At 29.9% G+C, this 24,385-nt stretch overlaps 1 protein-coding gene across 2 annotated transcripts in view; it reads right to left on the bottom strand.

Annotated features, from left to right (window-relative positions):
- The window catches only part of LOC124498668 (plexin B), a 55,904-nt gene extending 44,857 nt beyond the window's left edge, over positions 1 to 11,047 (bottom strand). Inside the window, exon 1 of one of the 2 annotated variants that reach the window (XM_075731467.1) lies at positions 10,530 to 11,047. The gene's annotated coding sequence lies outside the window, so the exon portion shown is untranslated. Of the gene's footprint in view, positions 1 to 1,916; positions 2,476 to 10,529 lie in introns of those variants that run through there. The other variant, XM_075731468.1, reaches the window with a different exon arrangement.
- Positions 11,048 to 24,385: the final 13,338 nt, after the last annotated feature.

Here is a 24,385-nt window from a genome sequence, read left to right as displayed (position 1 = left end):
CTGCAGCAACAAGAATATAATGTTTATATATATATAAATCTCGAAAAAAAAACATTAAAAATCACTGTAAATGAATGAATGACGATTTGATGATATATACAACACACAACAAACCACCTTTAAAATTATCATCATCAATTCATTCACGGTGTGTCCAAAATGGTTACATCTTGATGTTCATGTTGATTTTGATGCTCATCAAAATGTAAAATATTTTGCCTACTATATATCTATCTATCTATTTATTCATGCCACAAACATACACGATAGCAATATCAACTTGTCATCATTTTTATTATTATTATACCATGCCATATATACATTTATTGCTTGAATTTTTCGTTTGAAAAAAAAAATAAAATAAAAATTGATGATGATGATGACTATGACGGGCCATTGAGAGATAAAACACCGTGCGGTACACACACACACACACACACACACACATACACGCACCAGAGAATGAATTACTAGAATAAAAAAAAAAAATTTTGATGATGAACGACAGGCATGGCTATTTAAACATTAAACAACAACAACAACAACTATGGACACGCTTGAGCCATTCATTCACTCATCATTAATTAACCGAACAACAACAACAACCAAAAAAAACCTGATGATAGCGATATGTTTGAGCTAGCCATTTATTTCGATTCTGTGCGTATATAGCCAACGAAAAACAAACAAACAAACAGGGGAAAAAAATTCAAACTTTGACCAAAACTTATCAACAGCAAGAGAACAGGAAAATAAAAGGAAAAGTCAAATGCACACACACACACACACACAGAGAGCAGCTATGATTCTTGTGAAAACAAAAAAAAATCTATGGTTTTTTTTATTGGTTTTTTTTCATTTTCTTTTTTTCTTGTTGGTGGAAATGTAAAATGACCACAATTTTAATGGCGCCATAATTGCTGTTGTCGTTCAATAGTAAATGGTAATAGTGGTGACTAAAACAGGATTTAATGGCTGATCCTGATATGGATATGACGATGATGATGATGATGATGATGACCATAATCATAATGGTTATCATCATCATATTATAATGTTGTTGTTGTTGTTATGATAAAACAACAACAACAACAATTATAAACGACAACAACAACAAAAAAATGAAAATAACGACACTTGAAGAGTAAAAAGGTGTTATCTATGGATAATTTAATTTTTTTTCTTCGCTGAAAACAAAAAAATTCGACACGTGTGTGTCATGTTATATATGAAATAAATGTTGTTGTTGTTGTTGTTGAATGTCCGAAAATAAAAGATGAAAAATGAATAATGGCGATCGGTTATTGCCATTCTCATCATCATCATCATCATTATGGCAAGAATCGATAGACAATGCACTGGTGAATATATCATATTCATTGCAACACAGGGTTGATTATAATGATTTCTTTTTTTTTCTTGGAAAAACCTTTCTTGATGATGATGATAATGTGCCATATCGATGATGATGGCCGTAAAAAAAATAAAATTTCCATATTCAAACGGAAAAATATGACCGAGAAACAAAACAAAAAAAAATTGGATGATTACCCGAATGAAAAAAAACCTAAATCGAATCGACAACAGACAGAGAAAAAATGAGATGATTATTTCTCCCATTTTACACACACACATGCAAACGCACAAAATGGCCACATTATGTAAAATGTGGTCGTCGTCGTCGGATTCGTCGGAAAAAAAAGAAAATCACAGATATTTGATATTTTAGATTGAATTTAAATGAACAACAACAACAACAACAGCAACAACGAAAAATGTAAAATTTTTTCATTTTCTGGTTAAATATTTGCGAATTTTTTTTCAAGAAAAAAAAAGAAAAACGACGACGACAAAGATGAAAAAAAAATAAAATAAAACGACGAATCATATGGAATGTGAAGAAAATCTAAACATACCGAAATCTTTGAAGAAAAAGAAGAAAAAAAATGAATGGCCATAATAATTGAATGTGACACAGTCATTGAATATTATACACAAACACATGCACTGAATGCATGGATTTTTTTTTCGTTTTTGGATGATGGTGGAAGAAAAAAAAAGATGCTAAATGTTTAGATGTTTGTTTCTTGGTCAATCACCATTCACATTCAGGTGTGATGCAGAAATATATCGGCCACAAGCAATCAACGTATAGCCATCATTTCAAACAACAACAAACAAACAAACAACCAACCAACACACACACACACAATATGTCACACACACATTTTTTTATGGAAAAAAATGCAAAAGAAAAGAATTTTTAAAATTTAAAATTCAACAAGTGTATAATAATCATCAATGTCAAATCAGGTGGTGGTGGTGGTGGTGGTGGTGATGGTGGATGATACAACAAACACAGTTACTTGTCAAGTACAAACAAAACAAACAAACAAACAGAAAATGATGGAGGACAATCAACTTGTGTTTGTGTTTGTGTGTGTGTGTTGTCAGCAATGCCGCATCATTACACACTAAATATACCACACACATAGACTTCAGGTATCATCATCAGGTATGTTTTTTTTTATTTTATTTATTTCTCTTCATTTCATCAAAATTGAAAACCATATGTCTGTGTAATGTCATCTTTGGCCCCGTTTTTTCTTTCTTTCTCCTTTTTTTTTACCAGCCTCGTTACATACATATATAAATCAATCTAATTAAAATTAAGTAAATTATTGCTTGTTTCATAAGTATATATAATATATAACCATCACCAGAGAAAAACGCACACAGAGAAAATATTTTTCTTTTTTGAATCGTTAAAAAAATCCAACAAATTACAAATGAGGATAAACCATAGAGAAACAGGAACAGATTTTTGTTGTTGTTGTTGTTGTTGTCGATTGTAGGATTTTTTTTTCAATAAAACAAACAAATCATTTCCAGTAATCATCTTCATCATCATCGTCATGTAAAAAAATTTTTTTATTGCCTCTTTTTCTCTCGTTTTTTGATTTGACAAATCTTGAACAACTGAAATTTTTTTTTTTTTTTTTTGGTGAAAAAAAATCACCATCATTTGACCTTAATCCTTGATGAATTTTTTTTTTCATTTTATTATCAACAATTTTCATGTATCCACACCGTATATGAAATTGGGTTGTCAGAGAAACCTTAAATTGATTGAAAAAAAAAATTCAAAAAAAATTCAAATTAGAAATTTATTTCACCTCCATACGATTGTCGTATACATACATCTGAAAATCAGGTATGTCTGTTATTTATTCAACTGGTTAGCATAGTGGTGATAGATGGATAAAATAATTTTGAATGAAATCTGATCATAGTATCCTGATATAACAGTTGTATAATGCAGTAATGTTTGACCGATGATGATGATAAAATGAATTGAAATGAAATGATTACGTGGTCGTTGTATGATCCACCATTGTAGATATACCACCGCCCACAACAACAACATCGACCACAATAATCTTTAATCTAATCTAATCTATAATGCTTTCTATTCACACACACACAAAGCATCTTTTTTGTTGTTGTTGTTGTTGTTGTTGGCCATATAGAACAACCAAAAACAACAACATGATTGTGAATCAATCATCAAAATGGTTAATATTTTTTTTATTTTCAAAAAGAAAAAGAAATAATGACACATATCACATTATCATCATCATCATCATCATCTTAATGATGTGATGCTTACATACACACACACACACACACACACACACACACAAAGAAAGAAAACTCAGTATTTTTCTTTTCCACTTATTTTTTTTCTATTCTGAATATATACGAATTTAATGATAATGATGATGATGATACTTGATATGATGCTGGTGGTCGATGATTGTGAATGTGATTGAACAATGGACATGGATACGATATGCCTGTCTATTTTGTTTTTGTTTTTCTTTGTTTATTTATCGTGGTGATCGACAATTTTGGCCAAAAAGAAAAAAAAAGGGGAATCCGAATAGACAAAATAAGATTATCGTAACGAAATAAAAAACAAAAACAAAAAGATATCGATGGAATAGATAAATAAATGTGTAAGCCCTATAAACACATACAGGCTAGCTATTATTCGACATTACTGACAATACAGTGGACTGATATCGCTTTTGATTTTTGCAAAAAAAAAAAAAAATAAAAAAAATTTCAGTATAGTCAACAACAATGGTCAATGAAAACGGATCATTTTTTTTTTGGTTTGTTGAAAAACAAATTATCATTATCATCATTATTAACCGACAAATTACTGTATAGGTTGTTTTTTTTTCTCTCTCTCGAAATGATCGTGATGATGATAATGATAATGATTAGCACGAGTGACTCTACAACAACAAAAACTTGTCATTTTCTTTCTCGATCATCATCATCATCATTTTTTTTTCAAGCTATAGGCTGTTGATTTGTTGTTGGTGTTTGTATAACTCATCTTTTCTCTTTTTTTTTTTTGTTTTGGCATTGTGTGTTTGTTTGTCTCTGTGTTTGTTTGTGTTTGTGGTGTTAAGCCAACACCCAGATAACAAAAAAAATAGACAACAACACACACTGAAATCGATTGAATGGGCGTCAATTAGATAAAATACAACAACAACAACAACAATGAATTGATGGCTTGATCTTTACTGTTTCTATTGGATAGATGGTTGGTTGCATTGTATTAATATGCACGAATTTTTTTTTTTTACATTTTCAAATTTAAGACAAAAGACAAAGAAAAATTTAAATTTCAAATCATTAATAAATCAGGCCAACAACTTTTATCGATTTTCTGGGGAAAAAAAATCATTTTTTTTCTCTTTGAATTCAAATGAAACTTTTGCCTTTTTTTTGGATAATTGGTAGGAATCGAGTGGAAAAAAATTCCGGTTTTTTTTTGTCATTTGACATTATTTTTTGTGTTAAGCGGATCCGACTGTGAATTCGAATCAGAATTGATTTTCCAGCGAAAAGAGAAAGAATGAAAGAGGGAAAAAATTGATTTTTTTTCAGAAAAAAAAGTTGAAAAAAACACGTGTAATTGCAACAAAAAGAATGTGGATATAATGAATTTGTGATCACCATCTTTACCGAAATGATTCTGAAAAGTTGATTTCTTCATGTTCGTTGATTCTAATTTTTGAAAATTGGAAAAAACGATTCATTTGAAAACTTCTTCTGTGCATTTTCCATCAACAAATATTTAATGGACTTATTCAATAGAAAAAAAATTTTTTTTTTCGTTCAAAAATTTGATAAATTTTTTTTCCACTTTTAAAATATTATCTCCATCCAGATTAGAGTTGTAACAACAACAACAACAACAGCACTGAATATTTGAAAATTTAATTTTTTTTTTGTTTGTTTGTCAACTGACTACTCGATTGAATGAATGAATGGAATGATTTGATGCAATATGAAATTTTCCATATTGGTCTGTGTGTGTGTATGTCCCTGTGCATCTTTTGTGTGTGTGTGCACACTGACTAATCGGATTATCATATCCTGTAATGTGGAAAATGTGTCTCTGTGTTTGTTTGCAAGTTGGTTACAATTTTTATATAAAAATGCAACAAAAAAAAAAAAAAAAAAAGAAATATGAAAATATGAAAATAAACAAGCGATTAAAATAAAGAGCCTGACAAAAAAAAATTAAATTAATGGGCAAAAAAAAATTGGAAAATCAGACAGTCACACAAATTTTGAATATTTTGAAACATTGTAAAAATCGGATTCGAAAACAAAATCTGGTTCCACATTCTTGCTGGATTAGCAAGAAAAAAAAACAGCGGATGATCATCAATGGATAGGAATTTTTTCCAATTTTTTCCAATCATCAGATGGATAAATTTAGTTTATCATGTATTTTTTTTCCAAACATGACAAATCCAAACGAACAATCAATCAATCAATCAAAATTGATCAAATAAAAATTGTAATTTGAGAATAAATTTATGGCCGGAAACACTGTAACATTATCAATGAAAAAAATTTCTTCGATTTCTTTTTTTTTGTTTTGTTTTGCTGCTGTTATTTGATCATCATCATCATTATCATCTTTAGTTTTCTGGCTGCAATCATTTTTTGTTTTGTTTTGTTGACAGAGTTATGAGTTCAAAGTTCTGTCAATCACTTTTAATCATTTCATGCATTAGTTTTGGCTATGTTGTAACCATCAAGTGAAAAATGTGACAAACAACGTAATTTTCATTTCATTTCATCTTCAAAGAATCGGTGATTCATGTAATGAATGAATGACAATCTGTGTAAGTGAAACCAACTTCAAAATTTACAAGTATAAAAAAAAAAATTCTTCCAATCAATCAAGAAAAAGCAAAATTTTTTGACATTCATCATCATCATCATCATCATCATCGTTATTGCTATTGCATTACATAATTTCAAATTATCAACAACAACAACAACAACAACAAAATTACAGACACAAAGATGGTTATTAGGGTTCTGCTAAAAATATCACCAATTCATTGCAATGATTTCTTCTCGGTTTGCTGATGGCGATGGTGGTGGTAGACAACGAGAAAAAAACAAAACGAATCTGCTGCTGCTGCTGCTGCTGCTGCACATGCACAAAGAATTTTACATCTGTTTTTGTCATTGTTGTCGTTGTTGACATCGACGACAATGACAATTAGAATTTGAGATAGAGAAAGAGAGAGAGAGAAAGAAAAGAAAATTTGCCTTGAAAAAAAACACTAGTGATAAATGATTGGATTGGATATAAATGAAATGGATGATATTTTTTTTCTCTCTTTTTTTTTGTATTTTCATTTTCTGTATATATCAAACAAATACATCATCATTCATTTTATTTTGGTCATCTCATGAGAACCATAAAAAAAAGAAAAAACCGAAATTGACCATTGTAAATATAACCGGATGATTCATTTTGTGTGTGTGTGTGTTTGGTTTGCTGGTTGTTGTTGTTGTTGTTGTCGTTTCTGGATTTGTTCACAATTTCGATAAGCATATGGTAATGATAATGGGTAAATTTAAGAAAAAAATGACAGAATCCATATGAATGATGATGATGACGATGATTATACAAATACAGGTAAGATTTGTTTTTCTTGATGATTGATGGTGACAATCATTTTTGTTGGTTTTGGTTTTTTTTTGCCATAAAAATAAAGATAGATGTCATCAAAGACAATGAAGAAATGCATTTTGTTTTTACACACACACACACATACACTTGCAACTTTGAAAAAAAACCAGATGCAACAGATTTTTTTTTCCAGCTTCATTCGATCATCATCAGATGGTGGTGGATAATTATGGTTTGAATTGATTTTTTCTATTTCTCTGTTTCACGTCAAAAATGTGGAAAAAGAAAAACTTTTGATTATACATAATCAAAATGGTTAGAAAAGAAAATGAACGAGCTGAGCCTGGATAAACAACAACAATGTTTAAAATCGGACTACAAGCAACACAGACACACACATACACACACGCAGACAATGGATCATTGAACATAAATAAAGAAAGGTACGTGGCCATAGATTTATGGAACGATTAATTTGATTTTTTGGATCATAGGAGATCATATGAAATAAAGAAAACATTCCAAAATGAAGAAAAGAAAACACATATTAATACCGTATGTTGCATTATCGGTTTTTATTTTCAATTGTCTGCCAGTCACATGATAATTGTCCATGGACCCAAATGGACCGTTTCTTTTCATTCATTCATTCACATTCACATTGTCATTGTGTCTGTTGTCAGTATTTGGTCACCGAAAACGACAACAACGACGACGACTGGTAAAAAAAACATGTAGATAGATAAAATCAGCAGATATGCAGAGCAAGTGAAGAAGAATGAAAAAGAATGAAAAAAAAACTTCAAAGTTAACCTGATAATAATAATGATTGGTTATTATTGTGAAGTGTGTAAATGTGTTTATGTGAATACCTGTATCTGAAAATCATCATCATCATCATCAGCACCATGTTGTGGATTGTTTGATAATGTGAAATATGGAATAAAAAAAATTGATTGAAAATAGAAATATGTCTGGTATATTGAAATGAATGCATTAAACGGCCAGTTTTTTTGACCAAAACCTAGAAAAAGGAATGAAAAGAAAAGAAAATAAAAACGCCAAGGTGCTATGGATGCCTTTTTTTCTCTCTCCGTCTCTCAATCTCTCATTCATTTTTTGAATTGAATCAGCGACAAAAAAAACCCATACTGGATACAATTGTTTTTTTTTGTCTTCTTCCCTTACTCAATCTAATCTGTCACTGAAACCCATTATTGAATGAATGGCATGCCGAAAAAGCATTAGACCCTACACACCATTATTGTAGATCGATCGATTGATATGATGATGATGACATTGTGCTGTTGTTGAACGAGAAGGAGAAAAAAAGAAAGAACCTCGGGTTTTAGTTGTAGTTGTTGGAACCAAAGCAAAAAAAAATGTAAAGTGAACAAAAAAAAATCCAGTTCAAATCTAAATAATTGAAGGTGATTTGAAATGAAAATGAAAAAAAACAACCCTGCTGTGTTCCTGCAACAACTTTACCTTTTCTTTTCCTTACTAACCAACGAACCAACCACACACACACACACACACATAACACACCCTCCATATTAAGAGTAATAATCATGAAATAATGAGCCTAAATTGTTGTTGTTTCTTTCATTCTGACCTTAATAATATCTACAATGTTGTTGTTGTTGGTGTGTGCATAAATTTCAATTCATCAAATCAATATATGTGATTTTGAAAGAGAAAAAAAAATGTTTTCCGTTTTTTTTTCACCTACATTAACAACGATGACGACAATAATGAGCGCTAAACACCCATCATTGAATGTCAAATGTCATACCATAGTGTGTGTGTGTGTGTGTTATTCATTATGAAGCACAACAAACATACCCTACTTACTTACACATTTTCATTCCATTCATTCACTATATATCAAACGAATATCAAATGGGTCAAAACGATGATGAAAAAATAAAATAAAATAACGAAATGAAAGTAATTCTTGGGTCAAAATATCGACATTTTAAAAGAAATTTCAAGTGATGATGATGATGATGAGGATGAATCAAACAATGAAAGAAAAGTTGATGAAATTTTTCACTTAAAATGAATTCTTTCTCTCTCGTTTTTTTCCTGAATAACAACAACAATAAAAAAAACGAAATTCAGCTCTAGGCTGAATTTCGTTTTTTTTTTGTTGTTTACATATGAAACACGGTAGATTGATCAAATACACGCACACGCACCAATTTAATTTGTGGGATAAAAAAAATTCAATCTCTTTTTGTACATTCATAAACATCACATCATCACTATCCAAGATGGATGGCAATAAAAACAAAACAAAAAAACCAACACACACACACCGAAAGGGACATAAAAAAAGAAAAACCAATTTCAAACAAGGTTGACACCACCACCAGCAACAACAACAACAACAAACCAAATTGAAGAAAATTTAAATTTTCCAATAAAAAAAAACTGGACAACTGAACAGTAAAAACAGACACAAAAAAAACTTGAAACAAACAAATAAACACAAATCCAGACGAAAAAATAAATAAATAAACCCGAATGATGATGATTACCCGAAAGAAAGAACGGAAAAAAAACCAATTTTCTATCCACATTTTGAATGAATGAATCTGTGTGTGTGTGTGGGACCCAGCAACAGCAGCCTAGGAAAAAAAATTTAGATAAGTTTTTAAGCTAAAAATCACGTCCACACACACACACACAATATAAATAAATATAAATCGGATTAAATCAAGTCCGATTGTGTCCGATACCCTTTGTAAATAAATAAGAGCAATGATGATGATGATGATGGTGGTGGTGGGTAGTTGAATTCAAAAGACTATTCATTCAACTTTTCTTTCTCTCTATCTCTCTCTCTCTCTGGACTGTCTGTATGTCATCATCATTTGTGGACCAAAGTTGGTTACTATTGTTGTTGTTGTTGTTGTTATTAGTTGATAGGATTTATATTTTCTTTAGTGAGAACCGATGATTATACAATCAGTTTAAGTGTGTGTGTGTTTCAATGTTGGTGGCGGTCCATGGACCACCAAATTACAATTCCATGGTCCATAATCACATGATGATGAGGATTTAGGCATATAGACATTTGTTTGTTTGATTAGAAAACAAAAACTTTTCAAGTGATTGATTAAAATGAAAAAATAAATACATGTATATCAAGTTTATTAGTTTTAGTTTGTTTTTCTTAGAAATGGAATTTATAGAGAGTTACAAACAAAATTCATGTAATCAAAATCAAAAAAAAAAAAAACACTGAACAAATCATCATCATGATGATCAAGATGAAGAAAAGAAAATCCCAAAAGTTTTTTTTTCTCTCTCTCTCTCTCTACCCCTTTTTACGATAAATCGAGTAATGTAACAGAATGTAATTGTTTGGTTCAGTTTTTTATGGGTAGGGAAAAAATTTTCCAAGTTGACACTTGTAGATCATTCATTGGTGGTGGTGAGACATATAGAGGCTTTAAAAAGAGAATAAAATTTCAAAAAACAAACAAAAAAAACTTACAAATGATGATCGATGATCATGTAATTGATGATTTGTTTTCAATGAGAAAAAAAATTTTCACTTTAAATGTATGAATAAATAATTCAAATATTAATTATCAATGATACAATTTTGAATTCCAGAAAATAATTTCAGAACAACAATCAACACGTGTGTGTGTGTGTGTGTGTGTGTGTGTGTGTGTGTGTGTGTGTGTGTGTGTGTATACAAACATACACACACAAATTGGCGCACACAAGCGCACACAAATAAATTTTGTAGAATTTAAAAAAAAAGAATTTTTTTTTCGAAGAATAAAAACACGCACACACAACACTAATCACTTTATATTGGTATGATGATGATGATGAATATCATATGTTGTCGTTGTTGTTGTCGGCGTTCTTTTTTTCGTTTTTTTATTTGTTGAAAATTCAAAATTGAATTAATTGAAAATGATGATCATATGCTGTTTTTGTTGTTGTTGATGATCATCATGATCATGAACATCATCACCGAACCGATGCCAATGAACAACTGAATTACTTTTTCTGTCTGTGTGTGTGGTTGCCCTATGTTGTATATCGATGATGATGAAGATGATTATGATGAGACATGCCCATTTTTTTTCTTTTTATTGTAAATAATATACTTCTACCACTGGTGGTTTTAAGGATATTTTTATTGCCACTACTATACCATTCTATTCAGTTGTTCATAGTTCAAATTAAATGAAAGAAAAAAAAACATGCGTGAAAAACAAATTGATAAGTTCTGGTGATGGTGGTGGTGGTGGTTCGGATTCAAGTTTTGGTTTTTTTTTTGGTGATGTCCACAAATGTGTGTGTGTGTGTGTGTTATCCGATATAGTTATTATAATAAGTGATAATCTGATATTTCTCCTGGTAATCGAATGAAATGGATATAGAGAGAAAAAGGAAAGAACAGCAGTGGATTATCCACACACTTTAACAAAAAGGTAATGATAATCGAAATCGAATTCGGAATATCAAAAAAAAAAAAAAAAACGTGGATAAAATCCAAAATGATGAATGATCCATCTACGTGTGTTTCGTGCACATTCTCCTGCTGTTTTTGCTGTCGATGCTTCTGCTTTTGTTAACAAGTGAAGAAATCGGTATATGACGCCAAATGTGTGTGTGTGTTTACAGGCTTCATATCACTCACACACACACATACATACAAAGAAATTCCGAAATATTTGAAGCCGGTATTTTGACATTTTGTATTGTATGTATGAATGGCCACATGTTGGGCGCCACATGATAAATTCACAATGTGAATATCATAAAACACACACACGCACACAATTCGGGTGGGCCATTGAAAATTTATTTTCATTTCATTTCATTTTGGGTTTTGTTGTCAAAAAAAAAAAAAAAACAGAAAAAAAACATAACCTGGTTTCTTCATGTTTCATTTCATTTTGTTCAGGTTTAACCAATCACATACACATTATGTAATAATGATGATGATGTTGATGATGATGAAAAACAAAAGGATTAAAAAGCTTCTACTACTTTCACCATACTAATGTTACTACTACTATATATATGGCTACAGAATTCATGCTGATATTTTGAACATTTTTCTTTTCTTTTCTTTTTTTCGTCATCATCGTAGTCATCATTGTGTTGAATCTCCTGCCGAGACAGTATTCCCAGGTTCCAGGATCCAACAACAACAACAACAAAAATCAAAATTAACGGCTGTCAGTAATGGGTGACAACAAAACGTGAATGTTTCGCTCAAATGTTAATGAAACAATGTATCCATTCCATTTATTGCAACTATCCAGGTGTGTGTGTGTGTAGTTCCAAAATAAATGTCTTTTTTTTGATACACACACACAAGGATCCAATTTAATTGAATTTTTCTTTTTTCTTTTTCTTTTTGGTTGATTAAATTTGATTAGAATTTGTTGTTGTTGTTGTTGTTTTATTTTTGAAAATTTTTCTAATTGAATTGTTTATTTTCATACCCAAAGGACAAATGGCCATCTCTACAATCTTGTTGTTGTTGTGATTATAATGTGATTGATGTTTGTAATTTGAATTGATTGATTGATTGAGTCATCATCATCATCATCATCATCATGGCTAGAATTGATCATGGATCATTAATAATGATTATTATTTATAACCAATCTAGCCATAAAAGAAATGGCTACGAAAAAAAAAATAATGTCACGAAATAAGACAATAATTATGAATGTCAACCAAAACCAAAACCAAAAACAAAGCAAAACAAAACAAAAAAAAATTATTCAATGAAAAACGAGAAAAACCAGTGAATAATCAATTCAACCACAATGAATGGGTGGTTATGTATGCATGCTCAACTAAAACAGCAACAAAAATATGATCCGATAACCACGCCAATCACATCAATCATTCACTTCAATTGTTAATTAGCTTTTAATTGCAAATGACAATTTGATTTTCTGTTTTTTTTGTTTCAACCAAAAAAAAAAAAAAAAAACAATAAGATCAAACAAAATGAACTGAATGAAACAAAACAAAAAAAACGATGAGAATGTCCAATTAGGACCATTGAATCGAATTGAATTGAATTGAAATGTTAAGTTGACAGTTTATGTGTTTAGTGGCAAAAAAAAAACTTCCTGACCGGATGCAAATTATATTTTTAAAAAAATGTGTAGGCGTATTGTGTGTGTGTGTATGTGTGTAGGTGGTGGCAGTTGATTTATTTGTTTATTCATTTTCATTTGATTGATTTTCATTTTTTGATTGATTCGATTTTCATTTTTTTGTTTTTCATTGATTGAATAATTGGCCAATTATTATGATGAGAATGAAAATAAAAAAAAAACTTTTATTCTCAACTTTCATCAACTGATATACAGATTTCGTTTTTATTTTTTTTCCATTTCACTTCATATTTGGTCAAAGATCAATTGATTTTGATGATCATGCCCATCGTTATTTGCATTTTTTCTCCAAGAAAAAAAACGGGGCATCAATTGATCAGACAAATTAATTTCAAATAATTTTACTTGGTTTCTCGGGAAATTTCTTGATTTCACTTTAATTATTTAGTGTGTGTATGTGCGTGTGACATAATTGTAAAAGTAATGGAAAAAATTAGGTTTTTTCATAGAATTTTCACAAATCTAGCCAGATGATAATTTGAGTTGAGCGGTTTACATCAAAAAAACAAACAAACTTATCATTCACTTACACGGAGATAGAGAGAGAATGGCCATATTTGTGATAAGAAATTTTCCAAGAAAAATTTTTCACTTTAGCAAGCCGGCTAAATCTAAATAACTAGGTGAAATGATATCCAACATTCATCATCATCATCATCATATTCAAATGATGATCATCATTGGCGTCAAGATTTTTCATTCAATCTTTCTTCCTATTTCTAGCTTCATCATCATCATCATCATCATCATCATAGTGGTTTATAAATGTGTCAAATTAAAAAATCATGACAAGCAACCACTACACACAATTGACAGGTATGATGAGACTTTGTAGTCGCATCACACAATAATCTCTATCATCATATTTAGCAGTACAACGAAAACAAATTGACGCCACATAGGCACACACAAGCGAAAAAAAAATCAATTTGCATCGGATCAATCAGACGATGAATGAAGAGCAAAAGAAAAAAAAATCAAATTTGGGCCAATTTTTTTTAGACAAAATCAACAACAACAACAACAACAGCGATAGTGAAAAAAACATTCAACTTTCTAACCAAACCAAAACATCCAATACAAGATGATCTGGATTTTATTGCCTAAAAGAAACAAAACGAAAAAAAAAATTCTCTTCATATTCAAAATCAGGTTCATCACGATGATGATGATGATGAGGATTTTTTCTGTTAATAAAATTGAAAAAACTAGGATCATAATCGATTTTTATTTACATTCAATCAATCAATCAATCAATCAATCGATTGATTGATTGTCTATTATGATGATGATGATGATGATGATGAAATTTAAAGTTTGAGAAATTTCTGTTATTATTGTTGTTCTTGATTTGTTTTTTTTGTTTTGTTTAGAAATTAATTTTTATATCATTGATTTTAAATGTGCATGCGTGGGAGTTGAATTTTCATTTTTTAAAAACAAAAAAAATTCCTCGAAATTCAATTTGTTACCTGTCTGTCTGTGTGTCTGTGTGTGAGTGTCGAAATATTACATTAATAAAATGATCATTTGTGATAATCATCAAATGATAAATTGATTATCAAATTTGATCGTTCGATCGAATCAAATTCATCAATGATGAATCAATTCAGAATCTAATAATTGTGATTTCATCATGTCAATGACAATAATGAAGAAAAAAAAGGAGAATCTTGCATGACAAAATCAGAAAAAAATAATTATGAATCTATCGATCAATAGATCGATTGACAACAACAACAAAAATTCAATTACGCAAAAAAACTAGTAAAATTTTTAATGCAAAAATCAAGAAAAAAAAATCCAATCACCTATCTCTCTCTCTCTCGCTGTCTCTTTCCTTTGATAATCATGTGATTATTACATAATTCATTGAATTTCTACATTCCATCACACACACACACACACAGACACACACAGATTAAATTCATATCCTCATCGTGACTTTGCAGTTGAATGTTGTTGTTCATTAGAAAAAAAAATTAGATCAAATTTATCTATTACACACACACACACACTCATATATTGGATTCTTTACAGTATTCATCATCACCCAACACAGACACATGAATAATTTGGCTCGTGCACATGCCTATTTCCTTATTTCTCTCACTCATTTTTTTTCGTATTCAAGTTTGATCCACATCATCATCATCATCATGAATCGTTTGTACATAATAATAGTGTATTGCTATGTTTGTTGAAAAAAAGGCCAGCCATTTATCTATCTATCCATCTATCTCTAGTGACCATAGGTGAATTTTGTGTGTGTTGTGTTTTTTAATCATTATTTCTTGGTGCTATTTGCTGCTTGATGGTTGGTTGGTTGCTTGGATGGTTTGGTTTGGTTTGGTTTGGTAAAGTTTTTTGGCCATGTACTGTGTTGATTCTAATAATAATCATCATCATTATAGGTAGACAAATTACATTTTTGGCATTGCCAAATCATCATTATTATTATACATTCGGTCATCTAACATTGAAAATTTTTGGCAATGAATTTTTTTTTTCACATTGTGCTTTAAGCATCATCATCATCTTCATTTAGCCATGGCAAAAAAAAAAAAAGATTTCTGATGATTATATCGTACGAAAATCGATTGATGAATCAAAGATTGGATAATGAACACACACACACACACACAAATCAAAATCAAGAAGCATTTCATCATCATGATTGAATCTCGGTGATAATCATTTTGTTTCGTTTGGTTATTACCATTATCTACACACACATACACACACTATAATGGAATTATAATTTCAATTCGATTATCACATTGAATGATGATGATGATGATGAACAACAATGAACTGATGACCCATTCAATTGATTGAATACAAAATGACGATCATCATGATTGTTGTTGGTGTATGAGAGAAAAGATAAAAAAAAAACAAACCCAACAAATACGGATAAAAGAAAAGGTCAATGGATTGAAATATACGTATAGAGAATTAATTAATGGGAATGAATGGTGGGCAACTGTACACAATTTTTTTTTATTACATAACATGATGATTATCTCGGTATTCTTTTTTTTCTCGTATCTCAATTCAAAAAGATAAGAAATAAATGACACCCACAACGACAATAATCTTGATGATTGAAAAATCCTTTCATTCATTACAAACAAAAAACAATCACCCCAATGAAGAAGCAAAAGGTGTCCGGACTTGGTTTGTTTGTTTGTTTGTCTGTCTGTTTGTCTGTTTGTTTGATGATTGGCATGTGAATTCACATGAAATATACGAGTGTGACAGAAAGAAAGAGGAAAAAAAACTTTGTGAATATGAATATTATATGTGTGTTTGTGTGTGTGTGTGAATTAGCTGACGGGCACATTTACACCATATTCGAATAGTTTTGAAAATTAATTTTTTTTCTTCGTTTCACCAAAAAAGACGAAACGAAACGAAACGAAACGAAATGCTCATTTACATTCAATTCGATATGGTGAATGAAAAAAAAATAAAAGAAAAAAAAATTCTTCTTTGTTGGTCCCCTGTTGTGGTTGTTGAGAATGTTGAAATAAAAAAAGGTGCTTGTTTGCTTGTTGGTTCAATGACTAACTAATCAATCAAATTCATCGATATATGAATCGTTTTTTCTTTTATTATTTGTGAAAAGAGAGATGTGTGTATTGTGTGTAGATGAATGAATAGGTTTCAATTCGTGGAAAAAAAGTATTAATGACCATTAATTCAATGTGTGTGTGAGCTTTTCATCATCAAAATCATAATGATGATGATGACAGTTTCAAGTTGTAAAAATGAAAAACGAAAATTCTGCTGTTTTGATCGATTCGATGGCTGAATATTCGTGTTCTATGATCAAAATTCCATTTTTCTTTTATTCTAAATTTCAAATTATTACAAACAAATGAGAAAAAAGATAAAAATGTAAAAATTTTTTTCTCCTCTTCACAACACACGCACACAAACCGAAAAAAAACTAACCGGAACCAAACAGGCGGCAAACCAGAAACAAACAAAAATTTAAAAAAAACAAAAACAGACAAACCTAAACAAAAACCGGAAACAAAACAGGCAATGTGGGCCATATTGTTTTCATCAAAAAAAAAAAAAAAAAAAAAAAAAAATGAAACCAAACGAAACAAATACCCAACCGTTCATCATCATCATAATCACTATTCATTCATCTAGCCTAGGAAAAAAAAACACACACACAGGAATAAAGAATGTTGAACACGTTTTTTTTTGCACCATCACAAGTTTTATTTGACAAATGAACATCAGCACATTTATTATTATATTTGATGATTGAATATAAGTGGACTGTGGGGCCAACTTTTTTTCAATTTTTTTTTTTTTGTTGTTCTGGTTAGGAATTTTCATTTTGTTGTTGTTGTTGTTGTTGTAAAAATTGAAATTCAGAATTTCAATTCATTCCCTGTTTCATTCATTGGTAGTTTGTTTTTTTTCTCATTTTGTAGGTCAGACAGAAAATCATTTCGTTTTTCTTTTCTTTTCTTTACATTTTGATCAATTGGTGGTTACCACACACGCTGATCGTAGACACAGTAACGTGTACAACGATAAATAGCCACCCAAATATAAGCGAAGAAAACAAAAAATTGAAAAAAAAAATAAAAATAAAATTAGGCACCCAAATGTCAAAGTTCACCAACGACCACGAATTCGTCGACAACGACGTCGGTGGTTGTAATATGTATAGTAGTGATGATTCAAGTGATTCACTTCAAGCCCAAAAGACAAGACAACAAGGTTTTTTTTCCATCATCATCATCATTATAAACTTCCAGGTCCCTTAGTAGTTATTTTTCGTTTTTTTTTCGTACAGAAAAAAAACCCGAGACAGATGGATGGATATAGAATCTATGCCTAACCTATCTTTCATTGATGACGATGATGATGATGATGAAAATGAAAACTAACTAAAAATGAGAAAAAAAAATTGGATGATTTTTTTTTCTCTCGAAACATTTCGATGATAATCATAGGTCTTTGTCTATTTTTTCAGGATATTTTTTTCATCTTTTTTTCCTGTTGTTTGTTTGGTTCGACCTTCATCATCATAGAGTAGATTCAATCATTCAACAATTCAATTCTCGTTTGCTTGCTAGTTTTCTATGTATCAGAAATAGAAAGAAAAAGAAAAAGAGCCACTATTGAGAATGAATGATTGAAGATAATTGACTTTCTTCAATCATCATCATCACCATCATCATCATCATCGTGGCCGTCGTTGTAGTCGATCATGATCGTCATGATCAACAAACAACAACGATGATCATGATGATGATGATGATGATGAACAACTGGCGGCTTTTTGTATTTTTGAATTATTATTATTTGTTGTTGTGTTTAAGGTTCTATCGATTTATAGTCCAGTGCGTGTGTGTGTGTGTGGCACCCAAGTCTTACTGTTTACCTGACTGCATGCCTGCCTGCCTACCTATCTATCTATCTATCTACCTACCTACCTAATGTAATAAGGTGTAGAGGGTGCTTGTTTAACTAGTTTTTTTTTCTCATTCACCATCTTTAAGAAAAAGACGAAAAAAAAAATTCATTTTGGGTGGTCAATCATGAATTTAGTATTGATGATTATTCTTATGGTGATGATGATGCTGGTGGTGATGGTGGTGTTAGTGGTGGTGGTCATTATTCTCAGGTGGTAATAGCCAAAATGAAAAAAAATTGGATAAATAGCAGCAGCAGTCAACAGCAAGCAAAATAATTTCAAAATTCGATTTATAATCGATTTTTGCAAGTTTCAAATAGACAAAAAAATGAATCCATCAATTCTATAGCAAAGAAAGAAACAAAAAAAAATTTCCAAGCTATCGGTTGGCCAATGGGTGCATTCGAAAAAGGTTTGGTCAATTCATTCATCCATACATCCATCCATCAATTTCTTTTCTTTTCTTTTTCGTTTTCGTTATTCTTGAAATAGAACACTAAATCAGAAAATGGAAAAAAAGAGAAATGAAAAGAAGCTTATTATATCTAATATATCTAATATATAATATGATGATGACCAATGATGTTTTGATAATAATAATAATAATAATCTTCTTTGATGATCAGATCAGATTAAATATATGATGATGATGATGATCAAGCACACACATATACACATCATACATTTACACAAATCACACAAAGAATGATAATGAAATCAGTTTAGTGGTAGTTGTAATAATAACAGCGGTGGTGGTTGTGGTGGTAAAACATCCATAATCATAAGCATAGAAAATAAAAACCAAAAAACTATTTTGCATTGATGGTGGTCTCTTCAACAACAACAGCAACATCAGCAACAACAATAACATCGTAATGACGATGATGATGATGATGATGATGATGATGATGATGATGATAACAAATAATCAGAAAACGAGAAAAAAAAAATTTTTTTTGTGAAAGTTACCGCGCGCAATCATTATTTAAAGGGAATGAAAAAAAAATGGACTTATGACCATCATCTTCTTACCTTGAATGGTGGAGCAGCAAAATTCGATTAAACTTGAAAAAAAACGATGTTTGTGTGGCCATTGCTTATTAGCAGCAGCAGCATCCTTTATTGCTTAACCGAGATAAAAAAAACGCAAACAAACAAACGAAAAAACATTTCACACATTTTCAGTAAGGATTTTTCACTTGTCAAAAAAATTTTCGTTTTTTTTTTTTGGTCGAATGATGAATATATATTGTTGTTAAATTCAAAATTGATGTGAAATGAATTATGTTTTGTTTGTTTGTTTGTTTGTCAGTTGTAGTAGTAAGTAGTAGTGTGAGTAAACAAAACAACACAAAACAAAACAAAAAAAAAAAGAAGACGCCAAAGTGTACATTTCGTGTTTTTTGTTTTCACATTTTTCACGATTTTTTTTTACCTCTGCATTGTAAATGGGCCACACATGGAAGAAAAGATATTTTCATTGGGTGATGATGATGATGATCACCAAACATACACACACACAAAAAGCAAAAAAAAAATTTTTTTTTTTTTTTGGACATGGTTAACCAAACATGATGATGATGATTAAAATTTATGGACTTGTGTTGTGTTTCGGAATTCGTTTACATATATGTATGAAGAAGAAAGATTGTTCTCATCATCATCATCATCGGTGTATACACAAACCGCAAATCAATCTTTGTTTATTTTTTTTGTTTTGTTTACAAATGTTTGTTTTTGGTCAATTTTTGACATTACATGGAATTTTTTTTTTCGTTGTCTCGACAATGTTTTTGTCAATTGAAAATTGATAAAAAAAAAAAATTTTTCACCTCTTTTTTTACTCATTCTAAATCAATGATGACAACAACAGACAAAAAAAATGTCAAATAAATAATTATTAGGTTTGAGGTTTTGTTGTTGTCGTTGTCGTCATTGTATTTCATGATGATGATGATGATGATGAATAAAATTTTGCATTCCAAATGGGCTAATTGTTTATTAGTGAGAGAAAGAAAGAGAAAGAGAATATCATCATCATCATCATCCAGGACAACATTCAGAATCGACATTTTAGTATTTAATAACAATCATCATCATCATCATCATAATCATTATTATTACATTTATTATTCATATATACAGAAAATCATCATTATCATCATTGTCATTGTCATTTGTTGTATTTTTATGTCCTTGATATAAATGTTAATGATATTTAAATGATGATGATGATGTGAAACCATCACCAGCCAGTAAAAAAAAATTCATTCCATTTTTAAACATTTAAAAAAAAACATTCCTAAATTGAAAAAAAATCCTATATTTTTTTTTTTGACTGAAATTTGACAATGATTCTGGTTTTGCTCCACTCACTGCTAAACACAGAAACATGATTCTATATATATGTACCTGTGTGTGGTGATGGTGGTGGTGGTGTGATAATTATCATTTTGTTTTTTCTTCTTCCTCTTGTTGTTGTTGTTGTTGTTGTTGTAAAATAAATATGGCTTCTGGCTTGAATAAAAAAAAATACAACCAAACCAAATGGCAATGATGATAATGATGGTTTGATGAAATTAAAGAAAGAAAATGAAAAATGAAGAAAATTATATTTTATATATAATGGCTAGTTATTTGATGAAAATCGAGTTATTATATGTTCATCAATTTTCCATGTTACCGTATGTGTTGTTGTTGTTGTGTGTGAGGTCTCTCTGATGGTGGCTAAAAAAAAAATTGCCAAACTGGCCATCACGTCAATCCATCAGGTCCAGGTGTTGACTTGTTCACCTTGTTTCAAGTAATTTGATTCATTCATCTCTCTACATACATATAGTTTCAGATTTCATTGTTTTTTAGCCTGTTTTTTTTCAACAATACACAACACCAATGAAAACCAAAACAAAAAACTGCACTGTGAAGAAAAAAATGATAATTATTGATGATGATGATGATTAAATCAAAAAAAAAAAAAAATTTTTGAAAAGTAAACCGAAACAATTGTCCAATTATAACGAGAAAAAAGAAAATTATTATCGCCCAATTATCGAGAGAATGTGAAAAATCAAATTTATCATTTACATCGTGATCAACATCATCGAGTTTTGTTTTTGATGATGATGATGATGATGAATAATGAAAACTCTTCTTTTTCTATAATGGGAATTTCAATGACAAAAACAAAAAAGAATCACGATCGACAATAATAATAATGAATACCTGACAATACGTAATCGAAAGTTTGTATTGAATCAACACCACCAACACCACCACTGCCACGAAAAAGAAGAAAATGAACAAAGGTGTAAATTTCATCAATGATAGGCAACAACAACTCATTCATACTCTCTTTTTTTTCGGTGTTAATCTTTTTATATCCATTTTTTTCGCATATTATGATGATGATGAGTTGCAATCATTTTCTACTCACACACACACACATTATTATAGGCCCACTTTTTACAATTTATCCCATTCGGTTTTTTTTGAAATTTTGAAATTCATCATCATCATCATCATCATTATTTCCCGCAAGCAATGCAGATTTCTTGTATGTGTTTGTGTATGTTTTTCTTGAAAAAATGAATATTCACACATCACACGTACACACACACACACACACAGATGGATGTAATCTATTTTCATTTTTTTTCTCTCTTTTTCACACACACACACACACAGATCAAAATAGCACTTAATCAATCAATGATTGAAATGAACAAAAAAAAAGTTGAAATCCACCGGATAAAATATGTGTGCATGTGAACAGTGTTTTTTTTCAGTTGACTAGTTAAAAAATAAAGAGTGAGAAACGAAAAATCAATCAATCAATCAATATCCGGCCATTTTAAAAAAATTTTTGGCACCATTAAAGCAAATAAAATTAGTGTTTGTGTGCATGTTTTACCTATAAACATTTGCTATACAAGACAACCAGTATATAATATTTATGGATAGAAATGTGGACATTGACATGCAATAATAATGATGATGATTGCGACAAATCATTCCAATTATCAGGCGTTGCCCATTATGTACTGGTCACATTCAAAAGAATCGCATGAAAACCGAATATATGTAATTACAATAATGAATCCAAATCCATTGGCATTGCAATTTTAATTTTTTATTTTTGTTTTCGTTAGAATTTTTCTCTTCATCATCATATCCGATATGATTTTTTTTTCTCTTGATTTCAATGGTGAAAAAAAAAGAAATTTTCAAATTTTTAACCAGAACAAAAATGACATTTTTATTCCTTTTTTTTACAAATATTGAAAATACAAACAAACAAACAAACATTGATTTACGATTGACAAAATGTTTTTTTTTCTCTTTATTGGCCACACAATATGATGATTATGATGATGATGATGATGATCTTGTCATTTTTTTTTACGATCGGTCCATTGAATATTAAGTGTAGTGTAGTGGATCCCAAAAAAACATTATTCAATGACATACAGTGATGATGGAGAAATATGGTTTATTATTTTCAATTTTATTTCATTTCATGTTTCTTATATATATTCGGTTTAAGCCATTAAAGCTAAAAAAAAAACAAAATTCCAATCCACCATGAATCCAGAGCAAAAAAAAAGGATAATAAAATGAAATGAAATGTTTATTTGAAAATTCTGGAAAGCAAAAAAAAAAACGTACCCATAATTCATTTATGGAATAAAAAAAATGGAAAAAATGGAAAAAATTTTGACATATCATATAAGTATATCGTGCATATATGGCCATAACCATAACATACAGGGGCCACATACCATGCAACCAAAATGGAAATTTTTCCACCATCTATCCACGTCGGTAAAGTTTTATGATGATGATGATGATGAGGATGAGGATAATGAAGTAAAATGAAATGAAATAAAAAAAAAATAAAATTCAGAACATCATTGTATGATATGCTAACCATATTCTAATGATTTTGAAGCTGTCAAAATCAGCAGCAGTAACCAAGAAAAACACGTCAAAAACCATGATGATGATGATAACCTCGAGATATTAAAAACAGTAAAAAAAATTGGTTCAAAGTAAAAAATAAAAAAAAAATTAAAAAAATGATCGTACACCTGGAATATTTGATAATCAAAATGGTGGTTGTTATATGTTTTGGTCATCATCATCATCATCATCGTTATTATTATTATCAGCCAAAGATGATCGGTCTTCTTTATTATAATTTGTCCACCACCACAACCACCATATATTTCATGACAATCGTTAAATTTTGAAAGCAAAAAAAAAATTGATTGTCCACCTTTCGTTCTCTCTCTCTCTCTAATTGACCGGCCATAATAATAATAATGATGATGATGATGGAGTATTCAGAAAGATTAAATCTATTCATTTTATTTTTTTTCTGGATTACAAATCTATTGAAAAGTTTATCTTTTTGAAAATATCAATGAAAATTACATAGATTGAACAATATTGAATTGTTGCCATTTGCTTTGTTGCAAACATTTTTTTTCTTTTTATTTCTCGATTGTGAATACAAAGCCAAAAATAAAACGAAACATAACAGAACAGAACAATTGATGATTGTGTTGTTTTTTTAAAAAAAATGATCCGATAGCGTGATATGGATCCATTCATTCTGTTTTTTTTCAGATTTTTTTTTTCATTTTCAACAATAAAATAAAAGAATTGACAACGCCATCTGTTGTCGTAACAATTAAAAACGTTACATTTTTTTTCTTTGTTTGTCTCATAGATGGT

This window comes from Dermatophagoides farinae, chromosome 5 (assembly GCF_024713945.1).
Source record: "Dermatophagoides farinae isolate YC_2012a chromosome 5, ASM2471394v1, whole genome shotgun sequence".
NCBI lineage: Eukaryota > Metazoa > Arthropoda > Arachnida > Sarcoptiformes > Pyroglyphidae > Dermatophagoides > Dermatophagoides farinae.
This window is presented reverse-complemented; position numbering and strand designations above follow the sequence as displayed.